The sequence below is a fragment of the Rhinopithecus bieti genome, unplaced genomic scaffold (assembly GCF_001698545.2).
Source record: "Rhinopithecus bieti isolate Rb0 unplaced genomic scaffold, ASM169854v2 scaffold_8220, whole genome shotgun sequence".
NCBI lineage: Eukaryota > Metazoa > Chordata > Mammalia > Primates > Cercopithecidae > Rhinopithecus > Rhinopithecus bieti.
The window spans coordinates 4,568,994-4,587,529 of record NW_016806392.1 but is presented as its reverse complement, the minus strand read 5'-3'; positions in this window follow the sequence as shown (position 1 = coordinate 4,587,529).

Below are 18,536 nucleotides of genomic sequence, written 5' to 3'. Positions count from 1 at the left end.
TCCCTCCCCCCTCCCCATGATAGGCCCCGGTGTGTGATGTTCCCCTTCCCGAGTCCAAGTGATCTCATTGTTCAGTTCCCACCTATGAGTGAGAACATGCGGTGTTTGGTTTTCTGTTCTTGTGATAGTTTGCTAAGAATGATGGTTTCCAGTTGCATCCATGTCCCTACAAAGGACACGAACTTATCCTTTTTTATGGCTGCATAGTATTCCATGGTGTATATGTGCCACATTTTCTTAATCCAGTCTGTCACTGATGGATATTTGGGTTGATTCCAAGTCTTTGCTATTGTGAATAGTGCTGCAATAAACATACGTGTGCGGCCAGGCGCGGTGGCTCAAGCCTGTAATCTCAGCACTTTGGGAGGCCGAGACGGGCGGATCACAAGGTCAGGAGATCGAGATCATCCTGGCTAATACGGTGAATCCCCATCTCTACTAAAAAATACAAAAAACTAGCCGGGCGAGGTGGCGGGCGCCTGTAGTCCCAGCTACTCCAGAGGCTGAGGCAGGAGAATGGCGTAAACCCGGGAGGCGGAGCTTGCAGTGAGCTGAGATTGCGCCACTGCACTCCAGCCTGGGTGACAGAGTGAGACTCTCTCTCAAAAAAATAAAGAAAAGAAAAACATACGTGTGCATGTGTCTATATAGCAGCATGACTTATAATCCTTTGGGTATATTCCCAGTAATGGGATGGCTGGGTCAAATGGTATTTCTAGTTCTAGATCCTTGAGGAATCACCACACTGTCTTCCACAATGGTTGAACTAGTTTACAGTGTAAAAGTGTTCCTGTTTCTCCACATCCACTTAGAAATTTTAGCAAAGTAACCCATTGGTGACTCTGTACACATACAATAAGACAAGGAAAACAATTCCTACTTTCAGTATGGAAATACTACATTTTCTATAAATATTTTATTTATTTCAGCACAACTGTTTTATTTCAATTATTAGAGAATTATCTAAATGTCTGTCTTTCCCATAAGGTTTTTAAATACAGGACAAATACTTATTAAGGGAATACTAAAGGTGTCTGGAATTAAGTGAACAAGATAGGCAAAACTTCAGTTTTTTATAAACTATGTATTTTCCTTCATTCCTATTTTCAGGTCCAAAGTTGCTAAATAATAAAAGTAGGGTATTTAATTACTCCTAGATTGAGTTCAGAAATTACTGAAATTCTTACATATCTGAAAGCTTTCAAAAAGTAGGATAAAATCATTTTTGTATCTCTAATGCTGAGAATATATATGGCACACAATAGGCTTGCAATAAATATTTGAAAATGGAAAATTATCTATCTAGAATGCTATTAGATATAGCCCTGCCCAAAGGGGAAAAAAGATAATTCATGATCTCTTTGAATCCTTAGATTGTATTTTCTCAGCATCGTGGTGGTATTCCATGTTCCCTTCTTCTCACACTCTCCCAACCCCAAATCCCTAAATGGCTGAATTCAGGGAAGCAGGACTGGACAAATCAAATGCCTCATTAAAGATGCCTGCAGAAATATGCCTAAAGATGAAATTATAGCTCTTAGACCAGCACTCAAAACCCTGGAATAAAATAAAAGAGAGGAGGAGGGGGTGGAGGCAAAATTATGTGATTTGACTGTGGTTACTTATCCAGCAAATGTTTCTGAAAGCTACTAACTACTAATTGTGGTAAAGGTTTTTAAGCCTGGAAATGGTGAGTCTCTCTCTCTTTCCCTGATGCTCTGTAATTCATGTGCAGTTTGGGAATGTCACTATGTCTTAAATACAATAATATTTTAGAAAAATTTGAACACTCTAAGTTAATAGGTATACCAATTTGGAGCCATAAAAGAGATGCAACTCCAGAGATTTCAAATAATTTAATAAGGCGTTACCATTTTTCTAAAGTTCTGTGGTACTTTTTTTTCATCAGCCTAGAAAGCTCTACCATGTGGCCTAATTCAAGGCTGCAAGCAGGAAAAATTACTGACTTCATTATGCCTGCCGGGCGCTCTCCAGTAAAAGTGTTAGGCATCAGGCATTGTCATTCTAGGAGGTTCTGTAGAAAACTTTTGCCCTGACAGATCTCCACTGGCTTCTTATGAAAATCAATGGAGAGAGGGAGGTTATGTTCTATTGTGTATCAAGCTTAGAGGTTTTTGCCCCCCAACCTGCAACTCCTTTGCCTTAGAAAAGGCCCACAGCGGGGTCTAGTCACACTGGAGTCATAATGGCCCTTAGGCCACTGAGCGACATTTAGGGCCTGCTGAAGAGAGATTAATGTTTATTATTATTGCCATTAATGGTATTACTGTTATTGTTGTTATTATCCATTGCTTATTGGAAATGAGCATTCTGTGGTCTTTTGAAACATTCCACTGCTTTCCCTGCAGTGCTCAGAACAGCCAGTTGCTTATCTACCAGGGAACAAAGAGTCAAAGTAAAGCCATCATTTTTCACTATACTTCTTTTGGTGCCACTGGACTTACATTTTTCATTGCTAAGATGAATAAGAAGGCAGGAAAAAATGTTGTATTAGCTAAGTAGAAGCTAGGTATTTCTAGGAAGCAGACAACATCCTTTCAAGTGCTAACCAACAGACTCAAGTGCCAACCAGCAGACTCAAGTGCCAACCAGCAGACTCAAGTGCCTTCCATCTTGAAGCTCCGAGTCCAACTTGGTGACTGATTCCATTCCAGCCAGCTTAATGGAGGAAAGGCCATGCATGGGCGGTCTTAAAATTGCACAGACTGCTTCTACTCACATTAACTGGCCAAACTTAACCATAGAGAATCTGAAAAATGCAATATAGTAAGCAGTGAAGACAGGATTGGAACCTGAACAAGTAGACTTCAGAGACTTGGTTTTCAAGTGTTGGAGTGTTGGGTCAAAACATGTGGGGGGCCTCGAGGTACCATTTCCCTGAGAAAGTGACATTTATGTGCGGACAGAGAGCACAGGGCAAGCAAATCAAACAGCTCCTTGCAAGTTGGACCATACATGGAGGGTTGAGTTTTGTTTTTTCTTTTGGTGCTCCTTATTGTTTCAGGAAAGTCAGTATGAGCTCTCTTCAAGCAGCTTTTGCATTTCTGGTAGTGAATCATACAATGCTAGAAGCAGAACAGAGAAGCAAATGCAAATATCTTTTATCTGGGACTACTGAGTTTCTTCAGAGGAAAAAGCTCCAGTATCCAACCTAGAGATAAACAGCTCGCTACCTGGGATCTGCTTGCTCTACTGGGAGGTAGGGAGGTTAACTCTTCCAAATAGGTTTTCATCCAATTTTCTCCTGCTTTTTTCCTTTTTGTTGTTGTTTGTTTGTTTGTTTGAGACAGGGTCTTTCTCCTCTATTGCCCAGGCTGCAGTGCAGAATACAATGGTACAATCATGGCCTACTGCAGCCTTGCACTCCAGGGATCAAGTGATTTACCCACCTCAGCCTCCCAAGTAGCAGGAACTACAGACATACATTACCTTCCCAGGCCAATTTTTGTCTTTTATCTATTGCTTATTGGAAATGAGTATTCTGTGGTCTTTTGAAACATTCCACTGCTTTCCCTGCAGTGCACAGAACAGCCAGTTGCTTATCTACAAGGGAACAAAGAGTCAAAGTAAAGCCATCATTTTTCACTGCACTTTTTTTGGTGCCACCAGACTTACGTTTTTCATTGCTAAGATGAATAAGAAGGCAGGAAAAAATGCTGTATTAGCTAGGGCAAAGTTAGGTATTAGCAGACAAGGTCTCACTATGTTGCCCAGGCTGTCTCGAATTCCTGAACTCAAGTGACCCTCCTGCCTTCTTAGCATCCCACAGTGATGGAGTTACAGGTGTGAGCCACCATGCCCAGCCCATTTCCTCCTGTTTGTAGTCCCACAACTTGCTCCTGCTTGCCCACCTTATTGATGCATCTGAGCTTATAGTGAACTTCTTCCTTCTTTTCTGTATCTCCTACTACAAAAAAGACTAAGCTGTGTCTTCCTCCACTTTACCTTACCAATTCCCACACTTCTATATGTTTTCTGTCTGGAGAATTTTTCTGTCTAAAGAATTAGCATCTTTTCAAGTACAATGGAACATTTTCCAAGATAGACTATATTCCAGGCCACATAACAAGCTTCAATACATTTTAAATAATTGAAATCATACAAATTATTTCCCCCAATCTCAATGTAATAACATAGAAATTAATAACATAAATAAATATAGGAAAATCACAAATATGTGGAAACAAAACATGTTACTAAAAAATGGGTCAGGAAAGAAATCACAAAGGACATTAGAAAATACTTTGAGATGAATGAAAAATTAAGATACAATATACCAAAACTTAAGGAATACAGCTAAGGCAGTGCTTAGAGGAAAATTAATAGCTGTAAATGTTGTATTTAAAAAGAGGAAAAAATTATTTTATATTTTATTCTTTTATTTTAATTTTGTGGGTACATAGTAGGCATATAAATTTATGGGGTACATAGTAGGTATATAAATTTATGGGGTTCATGAGATGTTTTGATACAGGCATGCAATGTATAATAACTACATCATGGAGAATGGGGTATCCATTCCCTTAAGCATTTATCCTTTGTGTTAAAAACAATCCAATTATACTCTTTGAGTTATTTTAAAATGTGCAATTAAGTTATTACTAACTATAGTCACCCTGTTGTGTTATCAAATAGTAGTTCTTATTCATTCTTTCCATTTTTTGTACCCATTAACCATCCTCCCCTCCCCTCCAGCACCCCACTACCACTTGTCAGCCTCTGGTAAGCATCCTTTTAATCTCTGTCTCCATGATTTTAACTGTTTTGATTTTTAGATCCCAAAAGTAAGTCAGAATATGTGATGTTTGTACTTCTGTCCCTGGCTTATTTCACTTAACATAATGATCTTCAGTTCCATCCATGTTGTTGCAAATGACAGAATCTTATTATTTTTTATGACTGAATAGTACTCCATTGTCTATAGGTATCAATTAATCTGATGATAGGCCTTTATGTTGCTTCCAAATCTTAGGTATTGTGAACAGTGCTGCAACAGACATGGGAGTGCAGCTATCTCTTCGATATACTGATTTCCTTTCTTTTGGGTATATACCCAGCAGCATTGGGATTTCTGAATCATATGGTAGCTCTATTTTTAGTATTTTTCAGGAACCTCCAAACTGTTCTCCACAATGGCTATACCAATTTACATTCCCACCAACATGGTGCCATGGGTTCCTTTTTTCCAGATCCTTGCCAGCATTTGCTATTACCTATCTTTTGGATAAAAGTCATTTTAGCTGGGGTGAGATGACATCTCATTGCAGTGTGATGCTCTTTTCTCTGATTATCAGTGGCGTTGAGCACCTTTTCATATGCGTGTTTGCCATTTGTATGTCTTCTTTTCAGAAGTATCTATTCAGATAGTTTTCCTATTTTATTCTGATTATTACACTGTTTTCCTATAGAGTTGTTTGAGCTCCTTGTATTCTGGTTATAAATGAATTGTCAGATGAATAGTTTGCAAATATTTTCCCCCATTTTGTGGTTTCTCTCTTCACTTTGTTGATTGTTTCCTTTGGCTATGCAAAAGCTTTTTAACTAGATGTGATCCCATTTGTCCATTTTTGCTTTGGTTGCCTATGCTTGCTTTGGTTGCCTATGCTTGCTTTGGTTGCCTATGCTTGCTTTGGTTCCCTATGCTTGTGGAGTGTTGCTCAAGACATTTTTGCCCAGATCAATGTCCTGGAGAGTTTCCCCAAAGTTTTCTTGTAGTAGTTTTATAGTTTGAGGTCTTACATTTAAATCTTTCATCCATTTTGATTTGATTTTTGTATGTGGCAAGAGATGGGGCCTAGTTTCATTCTTCTGCGTATGGATATCCAGTTTTCCCAGTACCATTTATTGAAGATACTGTCTTTTCCCCAGTGTGTTTTCTTGGCACCTTTGTTGAAAATTAGTTCATGGTAAGTGTGTGAATTTGTTTCTGGGTTCTAGATTCTGTTCCTTGGTCTATGTATCTGTTCTTATGCCAGTACCATGCTGTTTTCGTTACTACAGCTCTGTAGTATAATTTAAAGTAAGGTAATGTCATTCTTTTTGCTTATAATAGCTTTGGCTATTTTGGGTCTTTTTTGGTTCCATACAAATTTTAAGATTGTTTTTTCTATTTATGTGAAGAACTTCATTAAAATTTTGATAAGGATTGCATTGAATCTGTAGATTGTTTGGGGGAGTATGGGCATTTTAATAATATTGATTCATCCAGTTCATGAACAGGGATATTTTTGCATTTGTTGGTGTCCTCTTTAATTTCTTTCCTCAGTGTTTTATAGTTTTTCTTATAGAAATCTTTCACTTCTTTGGTTAAGTCAATTCTTAGATATTTAACTTTATTTATGTCTACTGTAAATAGGATTACTTTTTAAATTTCCTTTTCAGATTGTTCACTCTCAGCATATGAAAATACTACTGATTTTTGTATGTTGATTTTTGTATCCTGAAACTTTGCTGAACTTGTATATCTAATAGTTTTTTGTGGAGTCTTTAGGTTTTTGCAAATATGATATCATCTACAAGTGAGGATAATTTGACTTCTTCCATTCCAATTTAGATGGCCTCTATTTCTTTCTTTCTTTCTTTCTTTCTTTCCTTCTTTCTTTCTTTCTTTCTTTCTTTCTTTTTTTTTTTTTTTTTTGTCTGATTGTTCTAGGTAGGACTTGTAGTACTATGTTGAATAGCACGGTAAAAATGGACATCCTTGTCTTGTTCCAGATCTTAGAGGGAAGGCTTTCAGTTTTTCCCCATTCAGTGTGATACTAGATGTGGTTCTGTCCTATATGGCTTTTATTATGTTGACTAAGTCTGATGTTTCTTTGTTGATTTTCTGTCTAGAAGATCTGTCCAATGCTGAAAATGAGTTGTTAAAGTTTCCAGGTATTATTGTATGAGGGTTGATCTCTCCTTTTAGCTCTAATAATATTTGCTTTATATATCTGGGTACTCCAGGTTTAGATGCATATTTAAAATTGTTATATCCTCTTATTGAATTGACCTCTTTATGATTATATAATGACTTTATTTGTCTTTTCTTAAAGTTTTTGTCTTGAAATCTATTTTGTCTCTACACTCTACTGCTCTCCTTTGGTTTCCATTAGCATGGGATATCTTTTTCCATTCTTTTATTTTCAGTCAATGTGTGTCTTTATAGGTGAAGTGTGTTTCTTGTAGGGAACAGATCAATGGGTCTTGTTTTTACATCCATTCAGCCACTCTATGTTTTTGGAATGGAGAGTTTAGTCAGCTTCTGATCAATGTTACTATTGATAAGTAAGGACTTATTCCTGCCATTTTGTTATTTGTCTTCTTGTTGTTTTATGGTCTTCTCTTCCTTCTTTCTTTTTTTCCTGTCTTCCTTTATTGTTCTCTGGTGATATGACTTAGCTTCTTGCTTTGTATTTTTCTGTATCCATTGTATGTTTTTTGGTTTGAGGTTACCATGATGCTTGCAAATACTATTTTGTAACCCATTATTTTAACCTCACAACTACATAACATTGTTTACATAAACAAACAAACAAGCAAAAGAAAACTCATAAAAGTCTACACCTTAACTTTGTCTCTCTGGTTTTAACTTTTGTTTTTTCTATTTATATCTTACTGTACTGTCTATGGCTTGAAAAGCTGTTGTTATTACTTTTCACTGATCACTGTTTATCTTCCATATTTAGGATAAGATTAGTTTACACATCACAGTTACAATGCTATCATATTCTGTGTTTTTCTGTATATTTACTATTACCAGTGAGTTTTGTACCTTCAGGTCATTACTCATTAATGTCCCCTTTTTTCTCATTGAAATACTCCCTTTAGCATTGCTTATAGGAAAGCTCTTGTGGTAATGAAATCCCTTAGCTTTTGTTTGTTTGGAAAAGTCTTTATTTCTCCTTCATGTTTGAAGGATATTTTCACCAGATATACTATTCTTAGGTAAAAGTTTTTTCCTTTTGGCCCTTTAAATATGTCATGCCATCCTCTCCTGGCCTGTAAGGTTCCCATTGAAAAGCCTGTTGCCAGACATATTGGAGAGCCACTGTATGTTGTGTCGTTTTTCTTGCTGCTTTTAGGATCCTTTCTTTACCCTTGATCTTTGGGAGCTTGATTATTAAATGCCTTGAGGTAATCTTTTTGTGTTAAATCTGCTTTATGTTCTATAACCTTCTTGTACTTGGACATTAATATCTTTCTATAGGTTTGGGAAGTTCTCTGTTATTATCCCTTTCTATAAACTTTCTACCCCATCTCTTCCTCCACCTACTCCAATAACTCAGATTTGCCCTTTTAAGGCTACTTTTTAGATCCTATGGGTGTGCTTCATTTTTTTATTATTTTTCCTTTTGTCTCCTCTGACTGTGTATTTTCAAATACCCTGTCTTCAAGCTTACTAATTCTTTCTTCTGCTTGGTCAATTCTGCTATTAGAAGACTTTGGTGCATTATTCAATGTAACAGTTGCATTTTTCAGCTCCAGAATTTCTGCTTGATTCTTTTTAATTATTTCAATCTCTTCATTTAATTTACTAATTTATTTAATTTAATAAGTCAGACATAATTTCATTTACTAATTCATTTAATTTAATAATTCAGATATAATTCTGAATTATTTCTTTATGTTACCTTGAATTCCATAGATTTTTGTCAACACAGCTATTTTAAATTCTTTGTCTGAAAGGTAATATATCTGTTTCTCCAGAAGTGGTCTCTGGTACCTTTTTTAGTTCATTTAGTGAGGTCATATTTTCCTGGATGTTCTTGGTGTCTGGACATTGAAAAATTAGCTATTTAATGTGTTCTTCACTCTCTGGGCTTGTTTGCACTCATCATTTTTGAGAAGGCTTTCCACATACTTGAAAAGACTTGGGTGTTGTCATCTATGCTGTATTTGCTTTAGGGGGCACCCTGAGCTCACGAACACTGTGGTTCTTGCAGACTCACAGAGGTGACACTTTGATGGTCTTGGACAAGATCTTGTAGAATTCTCTGGATTACCAGGCAGAGCCTCTTGTTCTCTTATCTTACTTTCTCTCAAACAAATGGAGTCTCTATCTCTTCTGAGCCACCCGAAGCTGGGGGTGGAGTGACACATGCACTACTGTAGCCACCACCACCACTATGACTGAATTGGATCAGATCTGAAAAGAGCACAACACTGGGTCTGACCCAAGGTCTACTGTAACAACTCCCTAGTTGCTGCCTACATTCACTCAATGCCCTGGGGCTCTACAATCAGTAAGTGGCAAAGCCAGTCAGGCCTGTGTCCTTCCCTTTAGGGCTGTGAGTTTCCCCAGTCCCTGAGTGGGTCCAGAGGTGCCATCAGGAAACAAGAACTAAGGTCAAAAACCTTAGGAATCTATGTGATATGCTATTGTACTGCAGTTGATCTGGCACTCAAACCACAGACACAGACCTTCCCACTCTTCCTCCCCACTTTTGAAAGGCAGAGGAGCCTCACCCCATAGCTAGTATTACCAACAGGCCATGGGGAGTACCACCAGACTACTGCTGTTGTTCTCTTAAGGCCCAAGGACTCTTAGGTCATCTTGTGGTGAATGCTGCCTGGCCCGGGAATTATCCTTCAGGGCAGTGAGCTCCCTTCTGGTCCAGGGCAGGTCTAGAGATGTCATTCAAGAGTCAAGTCCTGGAATTGGGGACACCAAGAGCCCACTTAGTAGTCTATCCCTCTGTGGCCATTCTGTACCTAACATACAAGATAAAGTCCCCTTTACTTTTTCCTCTGCTTTTCTCAGACAGTAGAAGTTTTGCCCCACAGCCACCACAGCTAGTAATATGCTGAGTCTCACCCAAAGCTGGCAAGTCTCAGAGGCTCACCCAAGGCCCTCGAGGTAGTACCTGAGTATTTCTCCTGGTTATTCAGGGTTCAAGGGCTCTTCAGGTAGCAGTTGATGGATGACGCCAGGACTAGCTCCTTCCCTTCAAGGAAGTGGGTTTCCTTCTCACCAAGGGTGTATGTAGAAATGTCATCCAGGTGATAGGGCCTGGAACAGAAGCCTGTTGACTCTGACTGGTGCCCTATCTTTCTGTGGCTGAGTTGGTATCCAAGTTGCAAGATAAATCTTCCATAATCTTCCCTCTCCTCTCCTCAAATGGAAGAAAGTGGTCTCTTTTGGAGACATGAGATGTGCAGCCTAGTGAGAGGTGATGCTAGCACTTTTAACTGCCCTAGCTGGTGTCTCAGTAGGTTGCATGCCTACTAAGTGAAAAATTAATGAAACAGAGAATAGAAAAAAGTAGAAATCAATGAAACAAAAAATTGGCTGTTTGAAAAAAATTAACAAAATTGACAAAACTTTAGCTAAAAGTCCGAAAGTAAATGAGCAAAGCTTTAAATTATTAAAAGCAGGAATGAAAGAGGAGACATCACTACTCACCTTACACAAATAATAAAGATGATAAAGGTATGCTATAAATAACTGTATGGAAAAAATAGGTTATGATAAAATAGGAAAATTCCTAAAAAGACAGAAACTACTGAAACTGATTCAAGACGACATAGAATATCTGAACAGGTTGATAACAAATAAAGAGGTGGAATTAGTAATAAAAAATTCCCTCAGAGAAAAGCACAGGCCCGCATTGTTCCACTAGTGAATTATACCAAAGTTTTGAAGAAAAGTTTGGTAACAGTATTAATGTTATTTTTCCTGAACAGCAATAAGGTTATGTAAGAGAATGTTTTTTGTTCATAGGATATACATACTGAAGTATTTAAGGGTAAAGAGACATAATATAATACTCTGAAATGGTTCCCAAAACTCTCTCTGTGTGTGTATGTGTGTGTGTGTGTATGTGTGTGAAAGAGAGAGTTGGTTTGTGTGGGTAAACAACTCTATGTGTGTGTGTACGGAAAGAGAGAGGGACAAAAATAAACAGAAACAGAGAGAATGATACAAGAATGCAGTAAAATTGTAACAAATTGAAAAATTTAATTAGAAGTAGAAAGATGTTTGCACACTATTTTACAATAATGCAGAGTAATTTTGAAGTTATTTTCCGATAAAAGTTATTTTATCGGAAGTAAATTTTGAAGTAATTTTGAAAAAAATTACTTCAAAAGTAATTTTGAAGTTATTTCCAATAAAAAGTTATTTTTCCGATATATTGTTTTTTTTTTTTTAAAAAAACTCCATATGATTCAAGTGAGGAATTTCTTCTAGGAATACAGGGATTGTCAAATATATTAGGAAATCTCTAAAATAATGTATTACAGTAACAGAATTGAGGAAAGCAATTATATGATCACATTCATATGTGGAAATTTGACAAAATTTAATCAATCTTGAATAAAGGTTTACTGAAATAAGAGCCAATGGATATTTCTTTAACACAATAAAGAATCTATATAGGACTACCAGCTCTGCCAGATATTAAAACCTAAAGTAAATTTTTAAACATCTATATTTAAAACAGCAAGTAAATATTGTTGAATAAATATATGGAAAGACAAATAGAGAAAAATATACAAATAATAGTGGGAATTAAGTGTTTTCTAAAAATGTCAACATAAATCAGTGCAAGAAAGATGGAAATTTTAATAAATAATATTAGGTTAACTGAATAGTCATTTTGAAAATAAGTAAATATAAAGTAGATGTTATCTCAAATACACATAATGCATACATTTAGATTACAGTATTAAACATAAATTTTGAAACTGTACCAACAATAAAAGAGAATTTTATGATTTAGGAATGGAGAAATTATTTCTATGATTCTATGATTCAAATCTATAAATAACTGAAGATAGGTAAATTTTATTACATAAAATGTTTCTAAAGGCAAAAAATAAAGACAGCAAATATAAAAAACAAAAAGCACTAAAGAAAATTTAGTATGCGATGGGCTCCTAAAACCTGAGGAAGAGAATGAACAACCTAATAAATGAGGAAAGACATGACAGACAGCTTACAGAATAAGAAGTAAAATCACCTCCTTAAACATATGAAAAGATACTCAACCTCACCTAATCAGGGAAGTTAAAATAAAACTACACGAGGTTCTCCTTCTCACCTACCAGTTTGACAAAAAATAATAATAATAATAATAATTGACAACCTACTCCCCTTAGAAAGCTGTGCAAAAATAGCAGTTTTATATTTTGTTGATGGGAATATAAAAGGTAAAAGCCCAATGGGGGGAGAAAAATTACATATAAATTACCTTTCTGATCTTGTAACTCCACTTCTAAAAATCTATTCCTAAGGTAAGCTGGCAAAAACAAGCCTATTTATGCACAAAGTCTTTCCTTGCAGAAAATTTTATAGTAGCAAAAGACTGTAAACAACCCAGATGTCCATCTTTAGGAGACATCTATGCAATAAAGTACTAGGCAGACTTTAAAAGAATGAGAAAATAACTATATGTTGAATGATTTTAGGACATATTTTAGACTAAAAAAATTAAATATGCCATTTTTGATGTAAAAAAATTGTGCTATATGAATATATCAAATAGAACAAATAAGGAAGAACTGACATCTTTATCATACAAAAGGAAGGTAAGTTGTGACTTCCAGTTAAATCAAAAGGATGTAAAACATAAATACATACATAGACATATATTTTCAGGTGGTCCCCGAGTTACAATGGTTTGACTTACAATTTTTTGACTTTACAATGGTGCAAAAGTGATAGGCATTCAGTATGTTCCTCGACTTGTTTTGGAGTTACGTCCCAATAAAACCATCGTAAGTTGACAATATTGTAAGTTATTTGGTTTTATTGGGATGTAACCCTATCATAAGTCAAGAAACATCTGAAAGAGACAGAGAAGAAACAGAGAGAGACTTAAGGCATTGGCTAATACACTTGTGGAAGCTGGAGGATACTCCGGCAGGCTGAAGACTCACAAATGAACCAAGGTTGCAGTTTGAGTCTGAAGGCAGTCTACTGGCAGAATTCCTTCTTGAGGGAAGGTCAATCTTTTTTCTTAAGGCCTTTAACTACTTGGATGAGGCCCATGTACTTTACAGAGGGTAATCTACTTAACTCAAAGCCTGCTGACTTAAATGTTAATCTTCTAAAAATACCTTCACAGAAACCTCAGAAACCTAGAAAAGGTTTCTGGGTACCATGGCCTCGAAATGTTGACAAAATTAACCATTATAATATTTATTTCTGCTCCTTCCAAATTAGTACCACATAAAACAATAGTAAAGGAGAAAAATAAAATCTATAAACTCCAAGTAACAAAAAGTATTAAAAGAAAGCAACAATAAAATAGAGATGGCACCACTTAGAAACAACAAATGGAAAGTACATGGAGGAGTTGTGCATTAGTCTGCTTGGACTAACATAACAAAGTATTATCCACTGTAATATAGTTTGGATATTTGTCCCCTCTAAATCTCATGTTGAAATTTGATCCCCAATGTTGAAGGTGGGGCCTGGTGGGAAGAATTTGTGTCATGGGGGTGAATCCCTCATGAATGGCTTGGTGTCCTCCCTTGAGGTAGTGAGTGAGTTCTTGCTCTATTCATTCACAAAAGAGTTGGTTGTTTAAAAGTGTGATACCCCTCCTCCTCACTCTTGCTTTCTCTCTTGCCATGTGACATGCCTTCTCCCTCTTCCCTTTCCACCATGATTGAAAGCTTACTGAGGCTCCCGCCAGAATAATATGCCAGCGCCATGCTTTGTGTACAGCCTGCAGAACAATGAGCCAAATAAACCTCCTTTATTTATCAATAAAGGGATACCAGTTTCAGGTATCCCTTTTTAGCAATGCACAATGGACTAAAACAGACTGGGTGGCTTAAACAACAGAAATGTATTTTCTCACATTTCAGGAGGCTAGAAGTCCAAGATCAAGGTTCTGGGAGATTTGGTTTCTGGTAAGGGCTCTCTTCCTAGCTTATAGGTAAGGGTTTTCTCACTGCATCCTCACATGGTTTTTCCTCAGTGTGTGTGCTCTCTAGTGTTTCCTCTTACAAGGACACTGATCCTACTGGATTAACCCTATGACTTCTTCTAATTCTAATTACTTTCTTAGAGGCTATATCTTCAAATATTTGCTTCATGTATGAATTTTGGGGGTATACAAATAGTCAGTGTACAGCAAGTTGTTATTAACTGAGCAGAGAAAAGAAAAATGAATCCTTCAGGTATAGGAGAATACCAAAGAGAAGCAAACAGTTTTGCCTTGCAGAATCCAACGAAACTCAGATTTGGAGGTATAGGTGAAAGTAAGGTGAGGGACAACACTGAAAATAAGAGAATTGATCCAAAGTCTCAATACTATTCAACGAGATCCCTGGTTGCTCTCTCCCCACCTCATGTAACCAGATGAACACTGTGCAGAAGACGAGAAATTTAATCTGTGAAAAAATTGAGACTGAGAAACTCCAGATTCAAAAACCTATGGGATGAAGCTTAAGAATGAAAATGAAGAGATTAAGATAAACCATAGGCACAAAATCTGTCCACTAGCAACCTTCTCCTACCAGGCACCAGAGTAAAAGCACCTACCCACTACCCAATCCAATGAATGAAAAGTGATCCAAAGCAAGGTACTCACCATAAGGTTCTAGAAAGAACAAGTCACATATCAAAGACTGAAAATCATAATGACTCAGGACTTCTCATTAACAATACTGGAAGCAGGAAGGCAATGGTACAATACATTTAAAAACCTGGGGAAAAATAACTCCTAACATAAATTTTGTGCTCTGTCAATCATCAATCAAGTGTCAGAGTAGAATAAGCATGTCATCAGAAATAGAAAAAGTTATAAAATATACTTTCTATATTTCCTTTATACTTCCTCTATTTTCTTCTCCATCAAAACCAAGAGAACACTTGAAAATAGTGCTACATCTAAAACAGAGCATTACATTCAAGAGAGAAAAAAATTTCATTGGATGAGGGTGAAGGGAAGTCCCAGGATGAGTGTGTTGGTACTAAAGAAAAACAAATCAGAATTAGAGAAACATGATGAAAGATTCCCATGAGATAAAGAGAGATAAATATTATATAAACAGAATAAGAAAATTTAAAAAAATCAAAATAGATACAAACACCTGATTCATTTAGCTAATGGAAAAAAGTACTAAGAGTAGTTGTACATTTCCACTGGCATATTGGAAAAGAATTACTGATAGGTACAAGCAAAGCAAGAGTGCGAACACATTATACAATTATTTTCTTGAGAAAATAAACCTGATACAAGTAAGAAAATTGAATTATGTGATACCTTTTGGTCTTGCAGTGAAGAATATTTAGAAAAACACTAGCATGTAATAATTATGAACATTGATTTGATACCTCAATAATGGAGAAAGGAAGCACAGGACATAAATCCTCTTTTATGACAGTATAAACTCAGTAAATAATGTCTAAAATTGAAAAATTGGGAAATATGTATAAACATGTTATCTGAACATATGGAATTAAATGTAAAATAACAACTGTTAAGGGGTGAAAGTGGTTGCCTTTGAGAGCAGGTGTATTGGTAGAGATGAGATAAAAGACTGTTGGCTTTTGTTATGAGTTTTATGGTTTCATTTATCTTTAAAAATTATATGTAAATGTAACAAAGAAAATTTGAGCTGCAGTTTACAGTGACCTCTCAACACTGACTGTGAGGAACCTACACTAAGAGGTTCTTTTCTGCTTGAAATGAAGTCTAAGAAAACCAGGAACATAAGAAATTGCTCCCTTGAATGAAGCCACTTTGAAAATGTTTAGTGCAGTCAGTGGGGTTGTCATCAGGTCTTTGGAAAGGGTGTGTCCAGCATGACTAAGAGGAGAGGAGAGTGAAGCACGGTCAAGACAGAGCCATGAGTCTGCTGGATTTACGAACACCATTTGGTGGTCTTGGTGGCAGAGGACTTTAATGTGGCAGTAGAGGTGGGAAGCTGATCACTGTGGATAGACATGCAAATAAGAAGTAACACAACAAGGATAGACTTGTTTAAAATAAAGTGTAGGAATGATCAAGCATGAAATAGAAGAGAATTTAAGGTCAAGTGACATAGTTTTGCTTGCTTGCTTATATATCTTTAATATGGAAGAGGCTTGAGCTTATTTCCATGCTGAGAGGGAGGAAAGATAAAAGGAGATTCTGGAGAGAAGATAACAGAAGGGGCTATTTTACAAGGTAAGAGGTGGTAAAATCCAGAGTTGGGGGAAACGATTCCTTTTTAAGTAGTTTGTAGCCATGGAAGGGTTTGATCGCCTCTCTCTCACACACATTTTCTCTCTCTCATATTTTCTCCTTTAATTTTGATTGTATCTTCAGTTTCCTAATCTGAATTTACCAATAATTTCAGTATCAGTATTGAATAGCCTCAGCCAACAAAAGTGTCTATTCACACTAGTTATGAAGACTTTTGTTTCTGTCCTACCACAATGGAAAAATCTTAATTTAAAAAAAAAAAAACAACTTTTTACTAATGTTGAAATAAAGAAAAGTCCTGTATTTTCTTTGTTATGCAATCAGCAAAAATTCTGAAACAATTCCAGACCTATGTTAGGTACTTACAAATATTATTAGATTATGAGAAGGTTATTAGTAACACAGCCATTTAAAAACAGAAAAGTCTCATCAGAAACAGGAGGTCTACTTGTACTGAGATCTGCAGATGACAAGCCATTTGATTTTGAAATGTGATGAATCAATTTTCAACAAAGATAAAGCAGACGTATCCTGGTCGAATACTGGTTGATTTCTACTATAGAGTAATCAAGTTGACAACACCTAAGTCAATGACACTCAAACTTTTCCTTTTCTGATTGCCCACTACCATCACCATCATTTTGCTGTAAGTCTTTCCTTAGCCTTTCTCCCAATCACAGTTAATGGCATCTCCCAAAAATGCAACCATACAAAAATTTTACTAGATATTACCTCCAAAAGTCCATGGATAACTTCAAAATCCTCATGTATTTTTCATAGCAGATCTTAAGAACTGAGAAGAAGAAAATATAGAAGACAAATGGAACCAGATTGTACTATCCATGCATGGTACCATCTAAAACATTATTTGGCTGCTTTACCCTTGATCTGATGGCCTGCTGAAATTCCCTAATAGGCTCTTAATTTTTCCCTTTAATTATTAAATCTATTCAAATACTAAAACCTTGCAAGCTTCAAATAAAATGTGTCAGGAAGATTCTACTACTCACCTAGTCTGGAATTCAGAATCAAGAACAACATAGGAACAATCCAATGACTATTCTCTGAAAGGTTCAAAAGAATCAGGAACTGGGTTGTGGATGAACAAAACACAGCATATATGCCACTTCAATCCTCACTTTCCACATTATCCAAGTCCCATACATCAAAAAAATGTATAGCATGCTTATCCTCTGAGTCTGAACAAGAAGTCAGAAACCTTCTCAACTGAAGACTGTAGTCAACTTCTTCCAATTAACTGGAGTTAGTACTTATGATAAAACTTACTTGCCATCACTCGTCTAGAATTTGAAAAGAAATGATTTGTTATTTCCATTTTCAGGTACACAGAAAACTGAGAAAAAGGACTGGCACTTCTGCTGAAAGCAACTAAAGTATGATGAGTGAAGAATAGAAAAGCATCCATGATGTAGCAAAAGTGTGAAAATTCCTGGCTTAAAACTGACAGAAGGGAGACCCCAGAGAGATAAAAAAGGCACCAAAACCAATTTTCTCCTCAAAATCATTTACCAAACCAGACACACTTAACCACTGGCTTTTCACAAGCTAGGATGACCTCAGGGGCAGAAAACGAAGCCTAGAGCCTACCCAAGAGGAGTCGTCCACAAAAAGATTCCCATACTGATTCCACCGAGGCTTAAACACTTAATGTAATAATAATCCCATCTACTTCAAAGCATCTAAAATATTGCCTGTCTTGAATCTTGGTGCTAAGCAGAAAGGAAAATATATTTCCTGAGAATTCATAATCACAAGTCAGCTGCTAAAAGTTTATAGCCTAAATTCTTAGTTACTGGGTAATCTGAAAATTTTTGAGTGAAGATTCAGCTTAAAGTGGTCCCGAACTGGTAATAGCATCAAGCACCTAACAAAAATAAATACAAGTTCTTTACGTAAGATACTATTTTCATCCAAGACCTCAAAACATTTCCAAAGATAAAGTTCCAAGGGAAATGAACAACTTTCAGTCAAAATTTACTAACCCTGCAAGGAAACCAGGCCCATAGCATGAGAATAATAAAAAAAAGCTATACAATTATAGAAATATAGAAGCTATAAAGTATAGCATTAGACATAAAAATATGCAATAAATATATTTAATAAGGTTCAAAATAAAAGGAGGCTTATAATATAATAAAACATATAATAGGAAGTAGATTTGTAAAGAGCCAAATATAACTTCAATAAACTGAAAATAAAATTGAAATTATATTTTTAATGGATACATTTAATAGTAGAACCAATAGACCCTGCAGGTGTGTCAAGAGACAAAAGCTAAAAGATAAGGCAAAATATAGTATCCAGAATGCAAACTAGAGAGAAAAATATGCAGAAAAAAGTGCAAACCAGAGAGAAAAATATGGAGAA